Source organism: Camelus dromedarius, chromosome 3 (assembly GCF_036321535.1).
Source record: "Camelus dromedarius isolate mCamDro1 chromosome 3, mCamDro1.pat, whole genome shotgun sequence".
Taxonomy (NCBI): Eukaryota; Metazoa; Chordata; class Mammalia; order Artiodactyla; family Camelidae; genus Camelus; species Camelus dromedarius.
The window spans coordinates 44897582-44921806 of NC_087438.1; the positions used below are offsets into that span (position 1 = coordinate 44897582).

Sequence of the window (24225 nt, forward strand, 5' to 3'; positions counted from 1 at the left end):
CCTCCTATGAACTCTGCTCTCATTCGAGGACTCAGTACGAGAGGTTTGGGCCGGGAGCCAAAGGCCGAGGGCTCTCCACGTTGCCTTCTAGAAACACTCCGTGACCTAGTATAGAGCTGAGCAGCTGGGGCAAAACTGGGGGTGCTGATTCAACACAGCTCTTGTATCCGGGTGAATTTATCTTTCGTTGCCATGTAATCGAATTAAAGTGCAAGAAGGCGCTTTTCACAGTTTTTTGAAGGTGGTTGCAGCGAAAGCCTTTACTCTTGCCTATGTTGTTGAGAATCGGTGGGACCAGAGGAAGAGAGGTGTGACTTCATTTAGGGGATCGTGAGCCCTGGTGGCAGGGTTAGAGGTGACAGCCAAATTTGGAGGAGCCTGTCTCTGGAATGTGAGTGGAAAGAAGTCCCTCTGAGCTCTTTCCCAATAGAACTGCAGCATTCTCTTGTGTGCACTTGGGGTCTCATTGGTATAAACTCAAATCCCAGGATGTCCTCAGTTAGACTTCTTGTGAAGGGTCATTTCTCTAGCATTGACTATGAGCCAGACACTGTTTTAAGAACTTTGCATGTATTAACTTAGATTTACACGTAATTGAATATTGTTAAGAATAAAAACCAAGTAGAACATAAATGTGCTTTGTGTTCTTTCATTCCTGTAAGAAAGTAATCATGTATATATATTTGCAAATGAGTGAAAACTTCTGGAAGAGTTCCCAGAGAAATGGTACAGTGGTTGTAGGAGATCAAGAGATTCCTCAACTGGGGAACTATGTTGTGGGAGGGAGATTTTTTATTTAGTACACTTTTGTTCTGTTTGAATTATTTTAACCATGTTGGATGTCTTCCTGTTTCAATAAAAATATTATATTTGTTTTTAAGGAGAACAAAATGAAAACTTCATAGTCCAAGGCAACTTTGTGGATCAGATGCTGTGGGTTGAATCCTGGAGGAGGACAAATCCAAGGTAATACAGTGGATAGAGAACCATGGGGCGGGATGGAGGCGAGGGTCTTTGAGGAGGTCTCTTTTGCCACAAAGGAGCTTGCTTTCCTGGTGACTAAACAACAGCTTTAATCTAAAATTGGAAGGATAACTGGAAATAGAAGTTAAAGTTCTCTTGATATGAACCAGTGTCAAGCCAAAATAAGAAATATGAGATTGCCCCTGTAACTTGCTCATTCTAGCACTATATATCATACTGATCCCCAAATTGCCTCAGTGGCAAAGAGGAGCAATCCTCACTCATACTACTAGGTGAACAAAATGAAATGAGAAAGGCCACTGGTTATAGCAGCTAAGTGGTCACTGATGACTTTTAAGAGAACTGTCTTTAGAGAGTATTGGGTGAAAGAAGCCAGAAGTTTAAAGCATTATTTGCAAATTTCAGGGCTGTAGGCTAAATCCAATCAGAAGAGGTGTTTTATTTCATCCTCAGTGTTTAAAAAAATTAAATAATGGCTAATATTTAGAAATTTTTAGATTTCACATAAAGATCCTAAATTCCAAACATACGTGATCTGGCCATCCAGAGCCCTCATTCCTCTGGGGTTGAATGTTGGTTGGGGAGCCCTTGTGTGGGGAGTAGGGGAGATGAGAGGGGATTTCTCCCTCCAGGTTGCTTCACCTGCATCCAGCCTCATTCCGCTGTCAGTGTGTTTGCCCTTGGTTAAGGCATGTGGAAGTGATGAGGAAATAGAGGTCATTTACTCTTTCAAGTAGACTACTCCTTTGAAAGTTTGGAGGTGACGTGCAGAAGACAGAAGGATGATTAATCAGGGTAGTAGGGAAGAGAACAATGGGTATGTTAGGGTAATGGAGATTAAAGCTCTGTTTGGAGTTACCCAAAAGGAAAGAGTTAAGTAAAGAATAGGAGACTGAAGAAGTGGGGGAGGAAGTGATTGATTAAAACCAAAATTATATATAGGAGCTGAGGAAGAAGCAAGTTTGAAAAGGAAAGGAACCTCTCTCCTTTTTTTTTTTTTTATTGAAGTGTAGTCAGTTTACAATGTGTCAGTTTCTGGTGTATGGTGTAATGTTTCAGTCATACGTGTACATACATATATTCCTTTTCTTTATAGGTTACTACTAGGTATTGAATATAGTTCCCTGTGCTATACAGTAGAAACTTGTTGTTTATTTGTTTTATATATAGTAGTTAGTATCTACTAATCTCAAACTCCCAATTTATTCCTTCCTACCCCCTTTCCCCACTGGTAACCATAAGTTTGTTTTCTATGTCTGTGAATCTGTTTCTGTTTTGTAAATAAGTTCATTTATGTCTATTTTTTAGAGTCCACATGTAAGTGATATCATATTGTATTTGTATTTCTCCTTCTGACTTATTTCACTTAGTATGATGATCTCCAGGTCCATCCATTTTGCTGCAAATGGCATTATTTCATTCCTTTTTATGGCTGAGTAGCATACCATGTGTGTGTGTGTGTGTGTGTGTATGTATATGTATGTATATGTGTGTATACATATATGTATGTGTGTGTGTCTATATATATATATCACAACTTCTTTTTTTAACATTCTTTATTAATTTATAATCATTTTACAATGTTGTGTCAAATTCCAGTGTAGAGCACAATTTTTCAGTTATACATGAACATATATATATATTCATTGTCACATTTTTTTCTCTTTGAGCTACCATAAGATCTTGTATATATTTCCCTGTGCTATACAGTATAATCTTGTTTATCTATTCTACAGTTTTGAAATCCCAGTCTATCTCTTCCCAGCCCCCGCCCCCTTGGCAACCACAAGTTTATATTCTATGTCTGTGAGTCTATTTCTGTTTTGTATTTATGCTTTGTTTGTTTGTTTGTTTTTTTAGATTCCACATATGAGCGATCTCATGTGGTATTTTTCTTTCTCTTTCTGGCTTGCTTCACTTAGAATGACATTCTCCAGGAGCATCCATGTTGCTGCAAATGGCGTTATGTTGTCGGTTTTTATGGCTGAGTAGTATTCCATTGTATAAATATACCACATCTTCTTTATCCAGTCATCTGTTGATGGACATTTAGGCTGTTTCCATGTCTTGGCTATTGTAAATAATGCTGTTATGAACATTGGGGTGCAGGTGTCATCCTAAAGTAGGATTCCTTCTGGATATATGCCCAGGAGCGGGATTGCTGGGTCATATGGTAAGTCTATTCCTAGTCTTTTGAGGACTCTCCATACTGTTTTCCACAGTGGCTGCATCAAACTACATTCCTACCAATAGTGTAGGAGGATTCCCTTTTCTCTACACCCTCTCCAGCATTTATCATTTGTGGGCTTTTGAATGATGGCTATTCTGACTGGTGTGAGGTGGTACCTCATTATAGTTTTGATTTCCATTTCTATGATAATTAGTGATATTGAGCATCTTTTCATGTGCCTGTTGGCCATTTGTATATTTTTATTGGAGAAATGCTTGTTTAGTTATTCTGCCCATTTTTGGATTGGGTTGTTTGGTTTTTTCTGTTACTAAGTTGTATAAGCTGTTTGTATATTCTGGAAATTAAGCCCTTGTCAGTCACATCATCTGCAAATGTTTATCCCATTCCAGTAGGTTGTATTTTTGTTTTGTTTATAGTTTCTTTTACTGTGGAAAAGCTTATAAGTTTAGTTAGGTCCCATTTGTTTATTTTTGCTTATATTTCTATTGCCTGGGTAGACTGACCTAGGAGAACATTGCTAAGATTTATGTCAGAGAATGTTTTGCCTATGTTTTCTTCTAAGAGGTTTATAGTGTCTGGTCGTATGTTTAAGTCTTTAAGCCATTTTGAGTTTATTTTTGTGTATGGTGTGAGGGTGTGTTCTTGAAGAACTATAAAACATTGATTAAGGAAATTAAAGATGATTTAAAGAGATAGAAAGATATCCCATGCTCTTGGGTTGGACGAATTAATATTGTTAAAATTGCCATACTACCCAAAGCAATCTACAGATTTAATGTAATCCAGGTCAAATTATCCAGGACATTTTTCACAAAACTAGAACAAATAATGCTAAAATTTATCTGGAATCACCAAAGACCCAGAATTGCCAAAGCAACTGAAGAAAAAGAACAAAGCTGAAGAAATAACCCTCTCAGACTTCAGACAATACTACAGAGTGACACTAATCAAACCAGCATGGAATTGGCACAAAAACAGACATATGGATCAATGGAACAGAGTAGAGAGCCCAGAAATAAACCTATATACCAACAGCCAGTTAATCTTTGACAGAGGGGGCAAGAATATACAATGGAAAAAAGACAGTCTCTTCAGCAAGTGGTGTTGGAAAAGCTAGACAGCTGCATGTTAATCGGTGAAGTTAGAACACATCCTCACTACTTTTGAAAGAGGAGAAGTAACAGACAGAAGTAGCAAGGGGGGCAACTTTGCAGTGGGGAGGAGGGAGCTCAAGAGAGGAGCTGGGATTCAGGTTATGTGTGGACATGCTAATAAAATGGGGCAAGGCCTGGGCAGGACCAGCACATGTGGAGGGAGGGGTGGGGGTACTTGGGGCAGGGCTATAGTTTGTCAGTCTTCAGGTAGATATTCCTTCAATATTTGTCCAGTAGTTGTTTTTTGATGGCAAGAAGAAGCTGATTTTCTCTTTAAAAAATTGCATGCCTGTGTTTATATTTAAAAATTAGGGTTTATTATATACCCTGAATGTAGCATAACAGTTATACTTACTTGAAATTGTCTCTCACCTCACATATTTTCTGTAGTGACAGGTACTCCTATTTACTAAGTACAGGAAAAAATACATGAATAGTTGGAAAACATTGTTCAAAATGTATTTAAAAGTTTCGTTTCCTGACTTACATGATAGCAAAACATATCCCATTTATATTTAGTTTCTCTCTCTCTCTTTTTTTTTAATTTTTTTTTGAGATTTTTTTTTTCCCTGAACCAGACAACTTCCTAGAAGTCTTAGGTCAGTGCTTTAAATTGAGATAATAATGTGAATCACCTGTTACTGGTAAATACTACAGTCTGCATCCTGTAGTTTCATCCGTTCGTTGGCCCCTTGGTGCTGATCTGGTCTGTTTTATCAGCTGATCTCAAAATCTGTGACTCTGTGGGCAAACCATGTAACTTGCTAAAGTGCACAGCAGAGAAAAGGCAGTGCCATGTGGGATGCTTTGATATCTGTGTTGGTGGGAGCCAGGAGTGGGCTTCCGTCTGGCCAGGTATGTGAAAAGTTTCTTGAGGAAAGCTGAATTCACTGGCAAAGTGCTGCCAACTTCTTCCTGTGTTGGTTTAGTGCACCTCCTGATAAATTGGTATCTCTAGTAAATGGCTCAATTCTTCTTGTGGATTTTGGGTAGGATTTAGGCTGCAATATGAAATCACTTTGCTGCTGGTATTACGAGGAAGTAAAATGAGAGGAAGTAAGGCATACAAAAGGACCACCAGAACTTAGAGAGAGACTTGCAGATTTGTATCAGAGAGACCGAGGGAGAAACCAGAATGATTTTCTCAGAAGGCCCAGGGTGTTGTGATGATGAATCCTGTGGGCTTATGTTGGGCAAGTGGGGTCAGAATTGAGTGTGGACTGATGGTGGCTTAGAGGGTGTGGGGGAGGAGACGAAGTAAATGATGCTGTAATTGGATTTCAGAATTCTAGTCTTTTTAGTGAAATATTCATTTTAATGAAACATCTTTAAAGTTGCTTAATACAGGCCTATAAAATTACAACTAAAAATGCATTTCTATAATGTGTTAATTGCTTGGAGGACTGGCTGTCACTATAAGCTTCAAGTGACTAAGAACACTTTCTGTTTCCAAATTGTCTTTGGTCTGATATGAACATCCGAATTTCAGTGCATTTGTGGCAACCTTCAAAATAATAGATTTCTCATGCGACTGAACATGATACATCATTTTAACTTTAATTTTAGTTTGTCTATGAATCATGAGTTACATTAGTTGCTCATATATGCTGAGTGGTAACCGACGTGGATATAGTTGTGTTGTTAAAATGATTTGGTTAGCTTTCATGGAGGGATAAACACTGGCGTCGTTATGATTATGGCTGTCCCTTGACCTCCCTGAGTCTTAGCTCCCTTATTTTAAACTGTGCTGGGGTAAGAGTTGGGGTGGGGTGGGCCAGATTGTCTCTAAAACACTTTCCCCTTTTAAATGTCAGAGATCATGCCAATAAACTAGGATGGTGTTTAGAACTGGGTTCTAATGTGCTAAAAGATAAACTGAGGCATATTAAAATGTATGAGTTTGAGCAAACATGGACTCTGATCAGGCAGAGACAAACCAGAGGTAGTTAGGAGCTAGAAGCAAGACTTCTATAGAGAAAAGCCAGAAGCAAAGCAAGGAAATTACTTGATTGGCTGTAGTTCAAGCCGTTGCCTTACTTGGGAAAGCCTACTTGACTGTTTGTGATTGGTCATCCTTGGGTTTAGATTTCTTAACCTTGAGGCATTTACAGGCTTAGATTTTGGTTTGTTTATATAGGAGCCAAGCATTATTGCTGCAATACAGCATTAAAGCCATCTCAGTCTAATGGCCTCCTTGTGAAATTAATTTAACGAATGTGATGAGAGTAAGAAGACAACAGCACAAACCTCTCGGTTTGGAGTTTGTACTTGTTTAGTTTTGTCAGGCCATTTGTAGCATTCCCTCAAAAACTCTTCTGAATTCCAGGAAGACAATTATTGCCAATTACATGTTTAAAACTCCTTATAGCTAGAATATACATTTTCAGGCTACACAGTAGAGCTGTTTAAAGAACACAGGGAGGCTTTGTGTAATCAGTGCATACAATGTATTTATTCTTATTTTATAGAATTTAGGACATGGTGTTACTGCTTTAAATGATTCTGGGGCGTAGCTTATGGTTTTTGCTTCCTTGTTTTCCTATGTGTTTTGGGCTGATGCTGCTGTCCAGTATCCGGCATCCAGAACCCCCCAACAGGTTGTGTCTTTCCTGAAATGATCCCAACTCTTTGGCCCCTGCAGGAACAGAAATTTTGCAGGGAAATTCATAAGAAATGTTGTGGGTCCCAGTTGTTGTGGTTTTATGTATTTTCCCTGGTTTTTTTGGAGCAATCAGCTTCTAAGCACTGTCCTACCATTGATCACTATTGTACTGTGGGCGATCGTGGGCGAACTCTGGGAGAAAGAAAACCTCCCTGACTCTACTTGGATACTCCTTTCCCTTGGGCAGAGTCTCACTTCCCAAATCAGCACATTAATCTTCTCCACAGAAAAGGTATCATTTGGTGCTTTTCCCATCAGGTACATACTGGATTTCTTGACTGCAGTTCTGGTTTGGTAGCCAAGCTTTTTTTCGGTCTGGTTCTACTTCGGCGACTCTGCACTGGAACATAGCTGCATTTGCTGAAGGTGGTAAGTTGTAGCTGGTGAACTCTGGTTTCTTGATATTTAGCTACCAGGTCTTCTAAAGGCTCATTCCTTGTGTGGGCATATCAAAACATTTTTTATACTATTATTAGCCTTTCTATTTTTTTCTTGGTTGATCTTGCTAGGGCTACAGAAAGATTTTTTGTTTGTTGTCTGTTGTTTATTTTCTTGCTCATCAGTATTTGCTCTTATTTTAGCTAGGTAGTTGGCTAGTATTAGTTTGTTATGTATGGATTTGCTTTTCACTGGTGTTAGGCAATGACAATAGTTAATGATAAGTAGGAGGTAATAATGAGCTATTTATAAGACATCTCTTTGGACAGGGCGTTGTGTCATGCGTTCTCCATAGATCATCTCTAGCCTTCCATGCTGGTAGGGATTTTATTACCGATTTTGCCACGATGAAGTGGAGGTTCAGAAAGGTCACATGCCTTGCCCAGGGTCACCCAGTTACCAGTGGCTGACCAGGAATTTGGAACCAGCTGATTGCCAAGACTGTGAGCATTGTACTATATCATGCCATCACTCTGCAGGGACTCCAGAGTTTCTATTTGAGTTGACAGATTTGACTTCTTTTATCTCCAGATTTTTCTTGTTCTTTTCTTCTCACTCATGTACTATGCAGAATGTCCTCTCCGTTCCCTTGGTCAGAACATATCCCTCCTAGTTCAACCTCCATTAAACACACAACTCCTCTTCAAAGCTATTACTATTGACTTTGATTAAACTGTCCCATTACAGGTGTCTGGTTATCACATGTCTCCAGATAAGACCTGAAAGCATGATTTCATCATTAAAGACAGTGCAGCTAATTAATAAATGCATATTAACTTCTAAAAACAGAGAGTTAAATTATCATGGTTTTTAATGATTTATACCTAATCCCCAAAAGTATACAAGGCAGCTTAAAACACCATATTTATACTGCGCTATATACTTTATGTACATTAATCCTTTTCCCCCATAAAAAAAAAACCCCATGAGATAAGGATTATTATTCTTTTCCAAGTTCACATAATGAGAAAGGAGCAGGTTAAACTCATCCTTCCTTTCTCCAGTGCCTATGCTCTTTCTACCACACTTAGCTGCCTCTTTACTAAGTTGTTTATAGTAGTAATTACCACATATCTCTGTTATATTAGTGTTTGGAGATTAGCATTAAAATTTTCTCAAAGGTTCCTGGTAGGACAGAAAAACAGGTGTATGTATCTCTATCTATATATCTATATACATATCTATATCACATATAGATATATAGATGTAGCTATACATAAGCACATGTGTATAGAGAGATATAAGGAGAGAGAGAGAGAAGGAAAAGAGCATAAGTTAAAAAAAAGTATATTCTTACATATTTAAACAAAAATTTTAGATAGTAAATTTGATGGAAATTTTTTTCACTAAATTAAAAAGCCACACTGTAATTAAGTGAAAAATATTTGAAGTCACTATAGTTCAATTTTTAAATGTTTTTAAATGTTTAAGAGTAGATTATAGTAGAGTATATTCCACCCCACCTCTGCCCACTTCATGAACAGGTCTTAAATGCTAATATAAAGATGATCTCACCCATTTGCAGAAGAAAAATGTATTGATCAAAAGGCCAGGAATATATGCATACAGTACAGTAATTTCATATCTCAATTCCATTTTTAATGTTGTCATGTTTGTCTCCACCTCTGGATTATAAGCTCCTGGTGAGCGAAGACCTCTCTTCTAGTTCTCTCCTGTCTTTTCTGGAAACTGATCAGGGTCCGGCCCATTCTCTGCTCACAAATTCGTGGCCGACAATCAAAAGTGCTTCAAGGCACCAAGAGGAGACGCCCATGAGTAAACAGGGGAGAAAATGAAGACGACATAGATGCCTGGCGGGAGAGGCTGATTGTGCAAGACAGAAACCGGCCGTGCAGCCTCGCCGTCTGCCCACAGGACTTCTTATTCAGACTTCAGTAACCTCAGATGTGGCAATTACAGCACTTAATGTTGCTGCCCCTCCCCTCCATCATGGATGGGGACACTTGCTGGGGTCACAAGGCATCAGTGATCTGCCATGACTCCAAGTTGGGGTGGATATTCAGGCAGATATTTTTTTTTGAACAACCAGACAGGCTGTCTCCTGAGATCTGACCAAGACTGGAACTTGGAGGAGATTCAGCTGGCTTTGGTTCAAACCAGACAAATGAAAACAACGACAGCAGCCAGGGGGAGGAGTCTAGACCCTGCACAAAATGCTTCTTCACCTTCATCCTGTCGTCTGTAGACTATTAGCATGAGCCTGCTCACAGCCCGTGCATCCCTCCCAGCACAGAACCACGAATGAAGGTCTCTTCTGGGAATGGGTAATGGTTGAAAATTTACCAGTTATAACAGTAAGTGATATTGCAGCCATGTCAGCATGTCATCCTTAGAAACCACAGAAGCTTATTCACAATACAGAAGATTCTTAGGTTGTGGAAAATTAGCCCAAACTCCTTGGAGAACTCCTAATGCTGCCATTAACTGAGTGTTGACCATGACCAGAAGGTTAAGCATATCTAATTGTCTGGACTCAGCTGATTGGAAAGGATAATGTCTCTCTCTAAAATGGAGATAAAATGGAGTGGAAAACTGGCCAGGATGTTGCCCATGTTTGTTAATACTTTGAAAGCAGGTGGTCTGCTAAGACTAGTGGCACCCCACCGTGGCCCTTTGGACCTGGTGCCCAAATCCTTGTGCTTTATGCAGTCCTTCTTTGGGTTGGGCATGAGAGTTAGTTTGAAGCATGGTGGCCTGCTAATTCCATGGCTTCTCAGTTTCTCTCTGTCTCTGCCTGTGTCTCTTTCACGCACACACACTGACATTTGTATGAGGGAGGGCAAGATGGAATGAAGAACACGGCTTAACTTTCAGAAGTTTAAATGAGAGGCTCTTTGTTAGTGAAAAGCAAACAAAACAAATTGGCCACGGGGTCAGCATGCTCTGGAATGCAGAATTGTTTGTCGCCAGTCAAACAGCCGCCTGATGTTGGGTTTACATAATGTTCCAGCTAACCGAAACAATGAGAACATTTACCATTAACTCAATGCCTGAGCCATAAAATCAGAATGGGGGAAGATGAGGGTCACTAATTCTCATCCTTAAGGCCCTCAACCAACAGCTCTGCTCAGGGCAAAGTAGCTCCTTAGACCAAGTCATCCAAACTTATTAAACACCTAGTGTTTTGCCAAAGACTCTTTGGATAGGAGGATGGAAGACCCCAGCCCTTTCATACAGCATGCCTTCCAGGACCATGCTGAGGTCCAGCTGGCAGACAGAGAAACAAATAATGGTGAGGTGGCACTATTAAAGTCATTTTCATTTGGGACAAAATTCCCTGTGTGAAAATAGCCCAGAGCGGAGAGCCCAAGTTCACCTATGAGTCAGAAAAGTTGCCCAGAGGAGACAGCATTTGAGTTGAAACTGACAGGAAGAGTAGAAGTTTCCCAGGACCACAAACTGGAAGTAATGGAGTAGGAGCCGGAATGCACGCAGGAGAGAAGATTAGGGCAGTGCAAGGTGTGAGGAGCATGGATATTACAGAAACTTCAAAAATAATTTAGTGTTGTCACATGTGAGGTGGGGAGTGGCAGGAGAGGGGTGGGGAAGGTGGTTGTCAGATCAAGAAGGGTCTTGTGCATGTGTGAGGCTAGGTGCTTGTGTTTATCCTGTGCAGGGAGGGATGCCAGTGAAATATTGTGAGCTGAGGTTATAGCTTGGCCACGTCTGCTTCTTAGAAAGATCCGTGCATTGGCCTTGAGGAGGAAGGTGGGAGTGGGACTGGAGGGTGAACTGGTCCAGTGGGGGAAGGGGAGGGCAAGTTTGTTTTGGATGCTCTGACTAGACACACTGAGGAGTTGTCAGGCCCAGGTGAATTGTCCGAGACCCGCACAGGCAGCTGTGGGATTCATGAGGGGACAGTGGGACAGCTGGAGTGAAATGAGTGGTCAGCCCTAGCTCCAAGCAAATGACAGGGCTTGGGAATGGCTCTGGGCAGCTCCAGGGCCTTACCTGGCTTCTGAGAGCCATTCTCAGTGCTGGGCAGTGGCTTCACTCCTGGCCTGGGGCATCAGGGACTGAACAGCCAGGTTGTGTCAGCTATGAGAGGCACCTCTGATGTCCTGCTGCTCTGCCTGTGTCTGGATTTGTTGATTGAATACAGCCTGGCATAATACAGGAGCTGGGGGTGCAGCAGTGAGCACCATTGCACAAAGACCCTATGCTGGAGGAGTGTATATTCCAGGTGATGAGAGAAGCAGTCAGCAGAAGAAACAAAATGCGTAGAAAGTTAGACGGTGAAATACACTGTAAAGGAAAAAGGGTGGAGGGCATAGTTTGCGGTTTTAAATAAGATGAGCAAAGACCTGGAGTTGGGGGAGCACCCAGTGGATATGTGGAAGGAAAGCATTCAGAGAAGAGGCAAGAGTCAGGGCCAGCGTGTCGAGCTGGGTGTGTTGTTAGCTTGTTGGGGAGCAGCAAGGAGGCCGGCATGGACGTATGTGAGGGTGGAGAAGTGGAGGGACGGCAGGATATGTGGGGCTGGGAAGCTGTAGCCCTCTATTCTGAGTGAGATGGAAAGTCCAGTTCTTTTCTCCCTGCTACCCTGTGCTGTGCACCTTTCTCCTCTCCTGCCCCTTCCGATCACTGTCACAGCTCACCGTGCACATTTTATAGACAGCTGGCCCAGGTGCATGCAAAAGCCAGTGCCGTTGAAATTAGAGATAGGAGGACTGCTCTATATTAAAAGGGCCTAAAGAGCTATAGTAATCAAACATAATGCCTTAATTCTTAGGTTAAGGAGGGAGATTGGAATGTGGACTAATATTAGATGATATTAATTGCTCGTAATTTGCTTAGGTGTGATCATTCTGTTAAGGTTATATAGGAGAGTGTCTTCATTCTGAGAAGACACATGCTGCAACATTTAGGGGTGCAGTGTCCTGATACCAACTGCTTACTTTCAAGTGGTTCAGTGCGCGGTGTGTGCACACACGATCAGATGGATACGTACGTACATAGATGATGCCAAAATATAAACAGTTGTTCCATCTTGGTGGTAGGTATGTAGATACTGGTTATATTAGTCTATAAACATTCATTTTAGAAAAATTTCGTATTAAAAAGTTGGGGAAAATCCTTTCTGCTATGGTCCAATTATTTTGGCTCCAGCTTTAGTTGCTATTATTTTTCCTCCTGAGATTCTGCCTGGCCCTCTGGGCAGTTTATTTTCTTTGGGTCAGAAGTGTTTACCTCTCAAGACTTAAAGGAGACACCAAGCATAGGGATGGGATGGGATGAGACCCATTCAGGTGGAATGTCAGGTGGTGGCATTCCAAATCCCTTTGGGCTGGCGGGCCGCAACAGAACAGGACCATGAGTCAAAGAATGGTAGATGCCTTGTAATTTTAAAAGACACTTGTAGGGCAAGGGTAAGGCAAAGAAGAAATGCAGCCTTTGGGAGGCTAATTCCTCTCTGGAGTGCATGCTTTTTCCCTGATGTTGAGGTTCTAAATTATTTCACTGTTTACCTGCTGTGTGGCTTGACAAAAGCGTAATGTGATTTAGAAACTGAGCAGTCATCCAGAAAGTCTATTTCCAGTCTGGTGGTTACCAGGCGCTGTCAGGGGATTGGGCTCTGGTGTATTAAATCTCATATTTAATCCAGGGGCCAATATGTCTGTGAATATTAGAAAGCTCAACTTCCCTTTGCATGGGTGACATCAATTCCATATGGTATTTTCCACATGGAAGCAAGAAATTGCACATCCAGAAAGCTGGGCTTAGCACCTTTAGATCTCCTGATGAAATTTTAGCCTATGTTTAGGATGTGAGCATTTATACATACATAACCTCTGCCAGCCACACAAGACAGAAAAAATATATAACCCTTTATTATTATTAAAAGTAACTTAGATCTCAGAGAAAAGAAGAAAATGTCGATGGTAATGTATAAAGGATTTCCTAAAGAAAAAGCTGTTTGCAGCCTTTTGTTTGGTTTTAAAAAAGTCTTTTGTTTTGCTGGAGGAATAATAATAAAAGATAAAAATCATTTGAAACTAAGGGAGGAAGTAGAAAAATGGTCACTATTTGTAGCTTTGTCTATTCTCGGTATAGTAATAATAATACCAATAGCAGCTATACCAACAGTTAATGTTTTTTGAGCACTTATAATGGGCCAGGCATAGTGAGCACTTTTCACATTTAACTAATGTCATCCTTGTGACAAACCTATGACATAGCTACTATTATTATCCTCATTTTTAGGGAGCTGAGGTCCAGAGAAATTAAATAACTTGTGTGAAGTCAAACGACCAGCAGTCATTAATAGAGATGGTATTCATGCTGTCTCTTGAGGTGAGCTAAATAAAACTCTATCCTGTTTTTTAGAGGCATATTTATACTTTCTCCTCTCTCCATGATAAAGCTTATTCTTGTCCTTCTGCAAGATACAGTGAAAATGCTGCTCCCTCACATTCCTAGCAAGCCAAGTCTCTAAGTAGCCTCTTTAGAGGAGTGGTCCCTAGTCTGTGACTAGACCTTGGGGCACCAATGATTTACTGTTGTCACTAAAACTAGCTTGCTAGCATGCCTTCTGCTATATACTTCACATGATTTATTTCAGTATTTTTTAAAAAAAATATGACTCAGTTAAAAGCAATACTGTAAAGCAGGATTAAATTATATATATACGTGTGTAGGAAAAATGTTTCACAAGCCAACTCTTACTTTCACTGTTTGTGATACACTTTGCTATTTTCCATTTTATTCTGTTAACTTTAAAGAATGCGGATTGTCTCATGCTAATGGATTTTATGTCCTGCTAAATGGTTTATAACTTGTTGTTTAAAAAAGCACTTCTTTAGCTCATTTCAGTTGTCACAGTAATTTTATGAAGTCAACGTAATTTTAATAGCCGTTTTATAGATGAGACAATTGAGGTAGTTTGTTCAAGATCACACAAAGAAACCAAGGTCTATGGTTTATACTTGGGATTATATTCTTTTTTAAAACAGGTATCAGTTGTGTTAAAAACAGCTTTCCAATTTCTTATATGCTTGGTGTATTGTTTGTGGCCTATATAAATACAAGGTCTTGCACGTATGGCTATCTGTGTGCTGTTTTAGGTCTAATACATGTGGATGGGATTGTCAGTTATAAAATTCAAATATTTCTCAATAACTCTAAATTCATGTAGCTTTTAGTTACTATATATGTTTTTAATCCATTGATTTTAAAGTTACAACTTCCATTATATGGAGATCTGAAGAATTCTTTGAAATTGGAGTTGTTTTTTCCAGGAAGTGAATTGAAACATGGAGGCCACACCTTTATAAGTGTGGCTAGCAGGCTTAACTAGGGATTCATGAATTGAATCTTAGTTTCATTGACCACTGATTGAACTTTAGCATATGCTTCAATTATTAATAGGCAGTAAACCACAGCAGTATTAGTAGCACATACACGTTTGTTACCAGTAGGAATTACTGATACTTTCATACCATCTTACAGTGTTGCAGATATTTCGAAATATCATTCATGCTCATCACGTCCTAGAAATCATGCTGTTTATCAGAGATACCATTAGCTCTTGACCTGTGGTGTACTGATAAAAGAGCACATGCATTAGTATATCACAAATTTTTTTTCTATAATAACTTGGTAAGTATATGTCAATATCATTTTATTTTATATGTTTAAATTCATTGCTATTTAGAAAAAATAGAAATAGGAAAGGGGTCCCCAGGTCTCGCCAGGCTGTGGAAGTGGACCATGGCCCCAAAATAGATGGCAGTCATGGCTCCAGGATGAGGAGGGGCTTGAACACAAGCTGCAGGGCTCTGGATTGCCTCTCTAGATATGGGTCATACGTCTAGACACTCGACGTCAACATCGGTTATTTTGAACGCTCTGGCAAGGGGAAAATGGGGGTACTTTCTCATTCTAGGCAATGTGGAAACTAGGCACAGAAAGTCTGTTGCTCCTTGAAGTCTTTCTTTTATCTCTGTATCGGTCCCTTCATGTTTAGTTTCACATCTTTGCCTTCTTCTTCCTCCATTGACATGACCCTGCCTCATGTATTTGGCACACAAATTCAAGTAAGGAGCCTTAGAATTACTGTTTTGCCAGATTTGAGTTGGAAAAGGCCACTTTGTTTATTGGATGCCCATTGTTCATGACCTAAAAACCTAAATGACTGATTTTCTTCTCTCAGGGTGGGAAAAATCTGTACTCTGGACTGAGTCCTGGCAGTAGCCTTCCTGAATTATTACTTTGCTTCACGGAGGTAAAGGGCTAGGGAAATGACCAGTGGTTTAAGTTATTTCTAGACCTTCATTGTCAAGTGCTGTGAACAACTAAATATAAATAACAGACCTACTCTTACAAAAGTCTCTGCTTTGGTGAAGACTTGCAATGGTTTCATTTAGTCTTATGTTAAATTTAACTATAATGTTCTGTACATTTACAGAAAAATAGGTTATTGTATATTCTTTGAATTGAAATGTTTGACAGAGCTGAATTATTTTAATCTTGGGATCATCAAGATACACAAACTTTAATTTACTTCTGAAATTCCTTTGAGATGATATGAACTCCCTTCCATGATGTTATTGGAATTATCTTTCTTAAAAGCAAATTGAATAACTTCCTCCCCCTTTTTAAACAATCTTTCCATCTTCCTTTATTGTCAGTAGAAAGGAGTTCAAGATGCTTAGGATGGGATCCAGGGTTTCATGGTCTGGGCTTTGCTCTTTCTTCGTGGTTGAGCATTTCCCCACATGTTATCTCTTGTTCAGCCTTTCTGAAATCCTTGTATTTTCCTGCACACATTTTGACTTCTTCAACTTCCATGACTCTACATAGGTGATTTACTCTCCTATTCTGCTTTATGTCTTGGAAAATGCCTATTGGTTCTTTGAAACCTCTCAAGAATAGACCCTCCTTCTGAAGACTTCCTTTATGTTGACCTTCATTCATTGCTACTCATCCAACAGAGTAGGAAAATCTGTCTGTGTTCAAATATTAACTGGTAGTGTTGATCTGAATGCATTAAAATGTTTTATTTAGAGTTGTGTTCTTTAACGTGGAATTCTCCTTGAACACAAGGTCAGTATCTTCACTTCTTTCTTCCAGGGTTCTAGCGTGAGGCAGGTGCTCATCCGATGTTGGGTGAAGGAATACTGTCATCACGCTGACCTAATTGTTGGGAGATTGGGGTAGTAACGTTCAAGAATTACCCATTGTGTGGGTCACTTCTTGGACCCTTCTTTATATCCTATTCACCTAGCTGTTGACTCCAACCATTGTTGTGACAACTCTGTGCAGTTGTGACCCGTCAGGTCCTTGCCTCAGCTGCACCACATAACTCTTGCTTTCTGACCTGGGCCTTCTCTTAGGCTGTTGCTTGCAGAGGCCAGGGGAGCCATTTCTGCCCCAGGCACACAGCAGAAGTAGGAGTGAGCTCAATCCCCCCCAGGCAATGATGGGAGAGGGGAGGGAGATCAGTAAATACCTCTCCACTCCATACTATTCAGGAAGACAGCTGGGCCTCATTCTCCCAGGCAAGTCAAAGCGACCCAGGGAGACAGAGCTGTAGTCGCCCATCCCAGTGACTAGTTCAGTGCAGTGAAGGTCCTTGGACTGGCTGCCCCTCCTTCCGCATCTAAATCTGCCTGGTCCTCTACTTCTGTTCCTTGGAATTACTTCCCAAAATAAATGATCTTGTCACAGGCTCTGCTTTGGGGGAGAACCTAGACTAAGACAGAAGCCCTCATTTAAAACCAGCTTCACTATGTTGTATTTTTCTCAGATTGAGAAATGTTTAGAAACTATTTGCAAGTAACCACTAAATAAAGATGGTATAGATTACAGGTAAACAGGATAGCATTCACTATATTGTATATTAATGTGCTATAAAGTGTGAAATGTTTTGTGAATTAGGCATTCTTACTCCTTCAGTCAAGAGACAGACTCAGACAATTCCTCAGTTTCATAAAAGCACTTCTCCCTAATTCTGCAGCTGTGTCGTACGTGGTAACTGTATAGGGCATGTTTTCATCATAACTTTACAGATGGTGAGGCCCTAGACTCAGAAGCTTTTACTGAGCAAGTGGTGAGGCCCTAGAAGACACATGTCTTTCCTACAAAAGGTCAGTGCAAGGAGCTTGGGTGTGAAACCCTATGCTCACACCAATGGGCTGGATGCCTTGCTCTGATTGTGTGTGTGTGTGTGTGTGTGTGTTCGCGCGCGCGCGCTGGCGCGCGCATGCGTGTGCAATCACGCGTGTTTGTTTCTTTTCTAAGCACAAGGTATGGATTCCAATTTAATGATTTTAAATATCATAATACTTTGGTTACACATAGAAAAATGACATTTTTTGAAAATGGAACGTATTGGGCAGTAAAATTGGCATCTGAAACCCTGTGCATTACCAAATGTTTAAATCACAGAATTTTTGTATCTTTTGCAGCTAGCAGAGGCATTCAGGGTCACTCAGAGATGGAGACCCAGATGGTTTCTAACAGAGTTAGGACTAGAACCCAGGCCTTGGGAGACCCCTTCTCGTGGTCCTTCTGGTATACCACACTGCCTTCTCTTCGTGATCCTTCTTCTAAACCAGAGGCTGGCAAACTTTTTCTGTAAAGGACAGATAGTAAATAACTTGGGCTTTGCAAGCTAATGGTTGCTGTCATTGCTACTCAACTCTGCCATTTTTATGTGAAAGCAGCCACAGAGGATGCTCACATAAATGAGCATGGCTGTGTTACTAAAAAGCTTTATTTGTAAACACCAGTGGTAGGCCTGATTTGTTCCCTGTATTATACCATTGGAGTCATGGTGACTTCTGCTGGATGGCCACCAAAAGGCTGCTGGGTCCTGGGGAGTTAAAGCCACCCCCTAGCCTGGTGGCGAGCTGGGCTGTTGCATCACAGCCCACACCTGATTGGGCTTCCTTCCAGGTCTATGTATGATCAGACTCTGAAACAGCAGCCGGAAAAGTATGCCTGGCACTCATAACACTCCAGTTTCCAGAAGGTATCACAAATTCCCTTCCTGTGCAGATAAAGGAACAATTGTACCACAGGAGAACTTACTGGAAAGTCATGCAAGGTCACCAGGAAGGAAAAGGAATTCACTCCTTGGTCACAGTCTTCAGTCTGGTTGGAAGTCTCTCAGACTTGGAAAGGTCAGCTAGGATGCATGTCTGATTTTGGCAGGTCTCCAGACTCTACGCTCACAGGATGATCCGTTGGGCTTTGGTGATTTCTACGGCCCACACAGAGCTTCCTTTAGCTGCTCCAGTCATCCCTTCCTCCTTAACATCAAGTATATAATTCCCCCCGACTCTTTCATCCTGCCCTTCGTTTGTCATCTTCCCATGCTAAGCTTTTGTTCCTGTTAATCAAAATCTCCAGTAGCCAAAGATTGTCTTCTCTCAGTTTCGTCTTCCACAGAACTTGCTAACTTGACTTTTGAGTCCCATGTCTGAAGCCCCATTAGATAAATGTCTTTCCATATAAGGTCAGTGCAAGAAGCTTGGGTTAAACCCTACGCTTATGCCAGTGATCTGGATGATTGTTCCAGTCCATGTGCATTGATATGTGTGCCTGTGTATGCTTGTGTGTACATATGGGTATCTGAGTTTGACCTTTAAATCAGGAGGTCAAACTCTCCTTGGGCCTCTCTGCTTAGGGAAGGTCTTTTAGTGGTCTGGGTGCTCTTGGTTAGACTCATGAGTGGATATTCTCCGGCCATCATTTTCAAGTCTTCACTCTTTTCCTCTCATTTTTCACCGTGTGAATCCACATAGTGGTCTTTTTCAGAATTGAAAGAGTCAAGGACTTTTAAAGGCCGGATGATGTTTTCAATGGATTTAATGATCTTATTCTCAAAAGAGTATATGCATTACTTATTTTGATGATCAACCAGCCAGACCTGCTACTGGTCATAAGCTCCTAATGAATGTCTAAATCCTTGGAGCTGAAGTGATTTAGGGAGAAAAAAAGCTACATTTTTATTAGTTCCCCAAGTAGCACTCTGGCTCCTGGGGAAGGGATGCTTGTAGTTATGGGAGAGGAAGCAGAAAGGAGGAAGAAAAAAGAAAGGAAGGATTATTTGATTATTTCTTCATAAACAACCAATTCCTTTAGCACCTGGCTGTGGTTCCTGCCTCTATGAGAAGAATATCAATGGCTTTAATATTCCATTGTTTGTAGCTGGGAAGCATTTGCTTACTGTTCTGAGCTGCCTGGCTCTCAGACTGGCAGCAGGCAAAAAATGTGGCAGATATAAAAGGAAGACTCCAGCCCAAATGCTTTAAGTCAGATTAGATTTTCCTTTAAAACACCCTGTGAAATTCTTCTTAGTAAATCTTGGGTTGGTTGTTAGTTGCACTCCTTCCCATGAAGAGTGGCGATTCTTAAGTGTACAGGTTTTACTGTTCTCACATTATTGCTTTTTTGTTAGTTTTTAAAATGGCCTACTTTGTTTTGATGTAATCTTTATCATCATCAGTAACACTAGTGCTGGGGCATGGTTAATGAATACAAATGAAAAAACAAAACAAGAAGCAAGAAAATGTGGGGGAAGAGAAGCGATGGTGGGAATTTGAAATGGCTCATTACCACAAGGTGGCACTATTAAAACACCTCATTTTAATGTCCTAAAAAGATGGCAAGTGCGGAAGGAAAATACAAAATTAAAGAACCTTTCACATAGAAAATATTTTATATCAAAGTAGTGAAATTTGCTTGTGTGATGCTTATTTGTGTGTGTATGTGTGTATTAAAGATGTAATCATTTTAGGAAGAGTAAAAGTTATGCGGAGCAATGAGAGAATTGTGTTGTGTTGTTTTTTAAGGGAGGTATTACACAATTGATACTCTTGTAATTCAAATAGTAAATACTTTTATTGGATACTAAAAATATTTAATCCCTACCAGATCTTTCCTGCAATCTCCTGAAGTGTGACATTGTACACACTAGAATGATGGGTTTTGTTTACCATTCCTTAATCCACTTTCATTCTACCCAGAGAGCTTGCACACTGAGGGCATTTATTTGAAAACAATTAGTGCCCCATTAGGGGAAACGTAAAGCCCGCTCAGTCTCAGATGTTCTTGACTGCTTTGGGAACTTGGTGTGTGGAAAGTTGGTAAAGTAATACTTGGAAAACAATTCCTTACTTTAAAACATGTCTGTTATGTGACTCCCTTGATGCTGGTCCCGTTGTCTTTAAAAGTGAACGTTTTCATGTATGTGTATCCTGTGCGTGCATAGGGTATCTACTTATTGACGGTCAGAGAGACGAAAAGCTGATATTTTGCAAATTTGTACATTGAAGGTGGGGTTTGATAGAATGGTACAGATAATCTTACTCTTAAAGAAAGGCAGGAGTGGAAAGTGATCTAATGTAAGTGAATAGAAGCACGCAGAACTTTACGTTGATGCTCTTTATTTCATCCCCATAGCAACCCTCTGAATCAGATGATGTTGATATCTCCATTCTCAAGGAGAGGCTCTAAGAAGTTAAGTAACCTATCAGTTGTCACAAAGCCACTGTGTGGCAGGATCAGGGTTGAGCCCAGAAACTATTCATGGGAGAAAAATGCAAGGATGTGAAAGGGAAAAGGTCTAGATTGTCTTGCCATTTGTATTTAGATAAAACCTGGGAAAATGATGTGGATCTCTTTGAAAGAAAGAGACCTGCTCTGTTCCAAAGTCTGCTTCCTGTACAACCAGACAAGGGATGTATATGTTTACACAGTAATACACACACACACTTTTTTTCCTGCTTCTTTTATATAATTTTCATCCACCTCTGTCTCAGCATAACTATAACATTTTCCCCCATCTACAAAGCAGGAGGCCTGGAAAAACTGCTAGATTTTTGCCATAACTGGGGAAAATAGTACAAGTTGATTATGAAAACTGTAGCTGTGGTATCGCCAAGATAATTCATACTAGAGAGGCATTGACCCAGCTGGAAATATAATTCATGATATAGAAATCAACCTTTCTTCTTAGGAAAAAAATGTTAATGAGAATATATAAGATGGTGGTACTTACTAGGTGCTCAAATGCTGGCAGACTTGAGCCTATAGCACTATCTAAATATAAAATATACATTTATGTGTATATATAAATATTTTTATTGTTTTGAAGTATCTAAAATAACTATATATCTATTATTAGACTTTATGATTGAACTGTATTTAGGTTAGTAGTTTTTAGTGTACATTTTGCAGAGGTGCCTCTGTATCCATCCGGAAAGTTATGTGGAGGGAAATATTGTGTGTAGGGGTGGTGATGGTCTGCGTGGAGGAAGTGCAATGGGGGAGGTGGGCTTTGGCCATCTGCTGTCACTTATGTTGGAGTAGCTAGGCTATTTCTGGCACATACAGTACTTTTATACACATGGAATATTCGATTTTGATGTTAAGTCCAATTGTATATCAAGACTCTAAGAGATTTATTTAGGACAATTCATCACACAATTGTACTTAAAATATTCAGATATTTTGATGATTTCTTAAAAATGAGAAAAGATCCCCTCTGTCATATGGCTATCAAAATTGAATGTGACATAATACTTGAGAAGAAAAATCATTATAGATTTTAAAGAGCTGCAAATTCACAAAGGAATTGAATCTCTAATTTGATATTAAAAAAGGGGAAGAATCTCATTCTATGATAACAAATCTTGAACCAGCTGGAGGCTGATTAATATAGAAATAAGAGCAAGTAAGAGGCATTTGAATGGAAGCAAAAGACCTGGGGTTTATGTTGTAAGTTTTTAATGTATCCTCTAGTGGTTCTGAAACGTTGACAGGAGTGCCGCTCATTTCATTGTTTCTTGGCTCATTTATTCACTCATACATATTATGGAGGGACCTCTGAGGCCCACTGTAGAGAAGTGCATCTGAAGACTCGGGATTGGATCCCCTGACGGCTGCAAGACTTCTTTGTTTATGAGAAAGGTGTGCTGTTTACACTCTAGCCCGTTAGTTGTGTTTTCAGGATAACATCTTTGGTGTCGGGAAAGTGCCACCTGCTTGTTGTTGCAATTGCACTGTTGCCATTTGCCTGTTTTGCTAATGATTTGCTGCAGTTGAAACATGGTGTGACTTGATCTGGTTCCCAGCTCCTGAGACCACAGGAAACACAGACAGGTACCTGCTTGATTCTCCAGGACTGCAGACATTCCTCGGCACGCGGTGTGCAATACACACTGAATTTCCTGTGTCATTTCTCACCCAGCCCTCACCCGGAGGGCTGGAGAGTACCTGGGAGAACTTTGTTAATTTGGGCTCAAGGTCAAGCAATCTGTTTTAAACCGTAGGAAACTTAGTTTAAAGAATATTGAAAGATCTCATAAAGGAGATTTGGAGGGTTGGCTAGTAATTGGTTTATTAATGAGACCTGAGTCATGTCTTGGCATTTAATCAGTTAATAAATTATTTCAATATGGTATTTCCTTTTTTCTTAAGAGTTTGTCCCTGACAGAAGAGGGTTGCCAAGAATGTAGTCTTTGTTGATTTCCTGTGGAATATGCCTTTTGCATTTCTTTTTTTATGATGCCTCACCCCTCCTCAGTATGGAGAAACATCAGGAGAAAGGGAAATCTAGGGAAAATAAGCAAATGCAGGGTCAGGAATCAAACTGAGATTTTTGGGTTCCAAGTTTAGTATACTGTTTTGGCATTATTAATAGCCAACCAAGTATTTAATAGCTCATGAACAAGAACTTGAGACTGTGGCTTCATTTTTGAGAGTCACATACACCAACACTACTAGGGAACAATACCCAAAGTGCATTTATTACTAGTTTATGTATACACAGCCTTATCCCATAAAGGGAATGAAGTGGTCTGCAACAGTGACACATCCAATAATGGTAAAATGTAAATTGAAGGAGCTGTAAGATCCAGATCAGGACAAAAGTCTCATTCAAACTTAACCAAAGAATTTGAAGTGTGTTAGATGTGGGCTCATCAGCTGTTACGGTCCAGCCTCCTCTGTGGCAGCAGGCCAAGCTGAATCCAAGTGCAAGAGGGCCACAGAGAGGAAGTAAGGAACTCAGAAGCCTTCCCTGATGACACATATCCTCTTTGAGTGCTCAGAATTTTCATCACCACTCATTTCATGGCGCACTAGAAAGTGAAACAATTTAGTAGGGCTCATTTATCTGTATATGAACTTGCCATTTATTGTAAGAGAGTGTGGCATGAAGCAGGTGTCTTGTTGGTGAAAGGGGGTCAGGTCGGGAGGTTAGTGCCCGGAGGCTGAGGCCCATGTGGGCAGCACGAAGACCTTGTACTCAGGGAGGGAGACAGCAGTGTGCTTGTGAGGAACTCTGATAACACATGTGACCTACAGCATAGTTTTTTTTTTTTTTTCCTAGCGTTGATCCTAGTGTGATAAATTACAAAATGAAAGGAGGCAAAGGATTTACTATTGCTTGGTAGAGAAGTATGTACGCTTAGTTCTAAGAAAAGAAAGAACCTGTCAGATGATGCCCTCTTTTCACAGAATACTTTCTTGGATATTAGCTATAACAGGATCATTCTAATAAAGCCAAAGGAAAGCAGAGAATTGGGGTCAACATGGTTTTATTTCACAGTCTTTTGCAAACTTTCATGGGTCATATTGTGAGGCAAGGAACAGATATCTGCGAACCACTTTAGGTGCTGATTTTGGGTTGCCTTGATGATTCAGTTGGCCCTGGGGGTTTCCTCCTGCAGTGGGGAAATGCTGTGTCCAGCCTTAGCTTATCACTTGAAGGGTGGCTTTTCTCCTTGGCAGGGAGGCCTGCAATCTCACATGGGGCTCAAGAT

At 40.3% G+C, this 24225-nt stretch overlaps 1 long non-coding RNA gene across 1 annotated transcript in view; it reads left to right on the plus strand.

The window, feature by feature from the left end:
• Positions 1-892: 892 nt before the first annotated feature.
• LOC116150882 (uncharacterized) overlaps positions 893-24225 on the plus strand; it is a 45915-nt gene continuing 22582 nt past the window's right edge. The window contains exon 1 of the long non-coding RNA XR_004134716.2: positions 893-966. This is a non-coding gene — a long non-coding RNA (uncharacterized LOC116150882). The remainder of the gene's footprint in view (positions 967-24225) is intronic.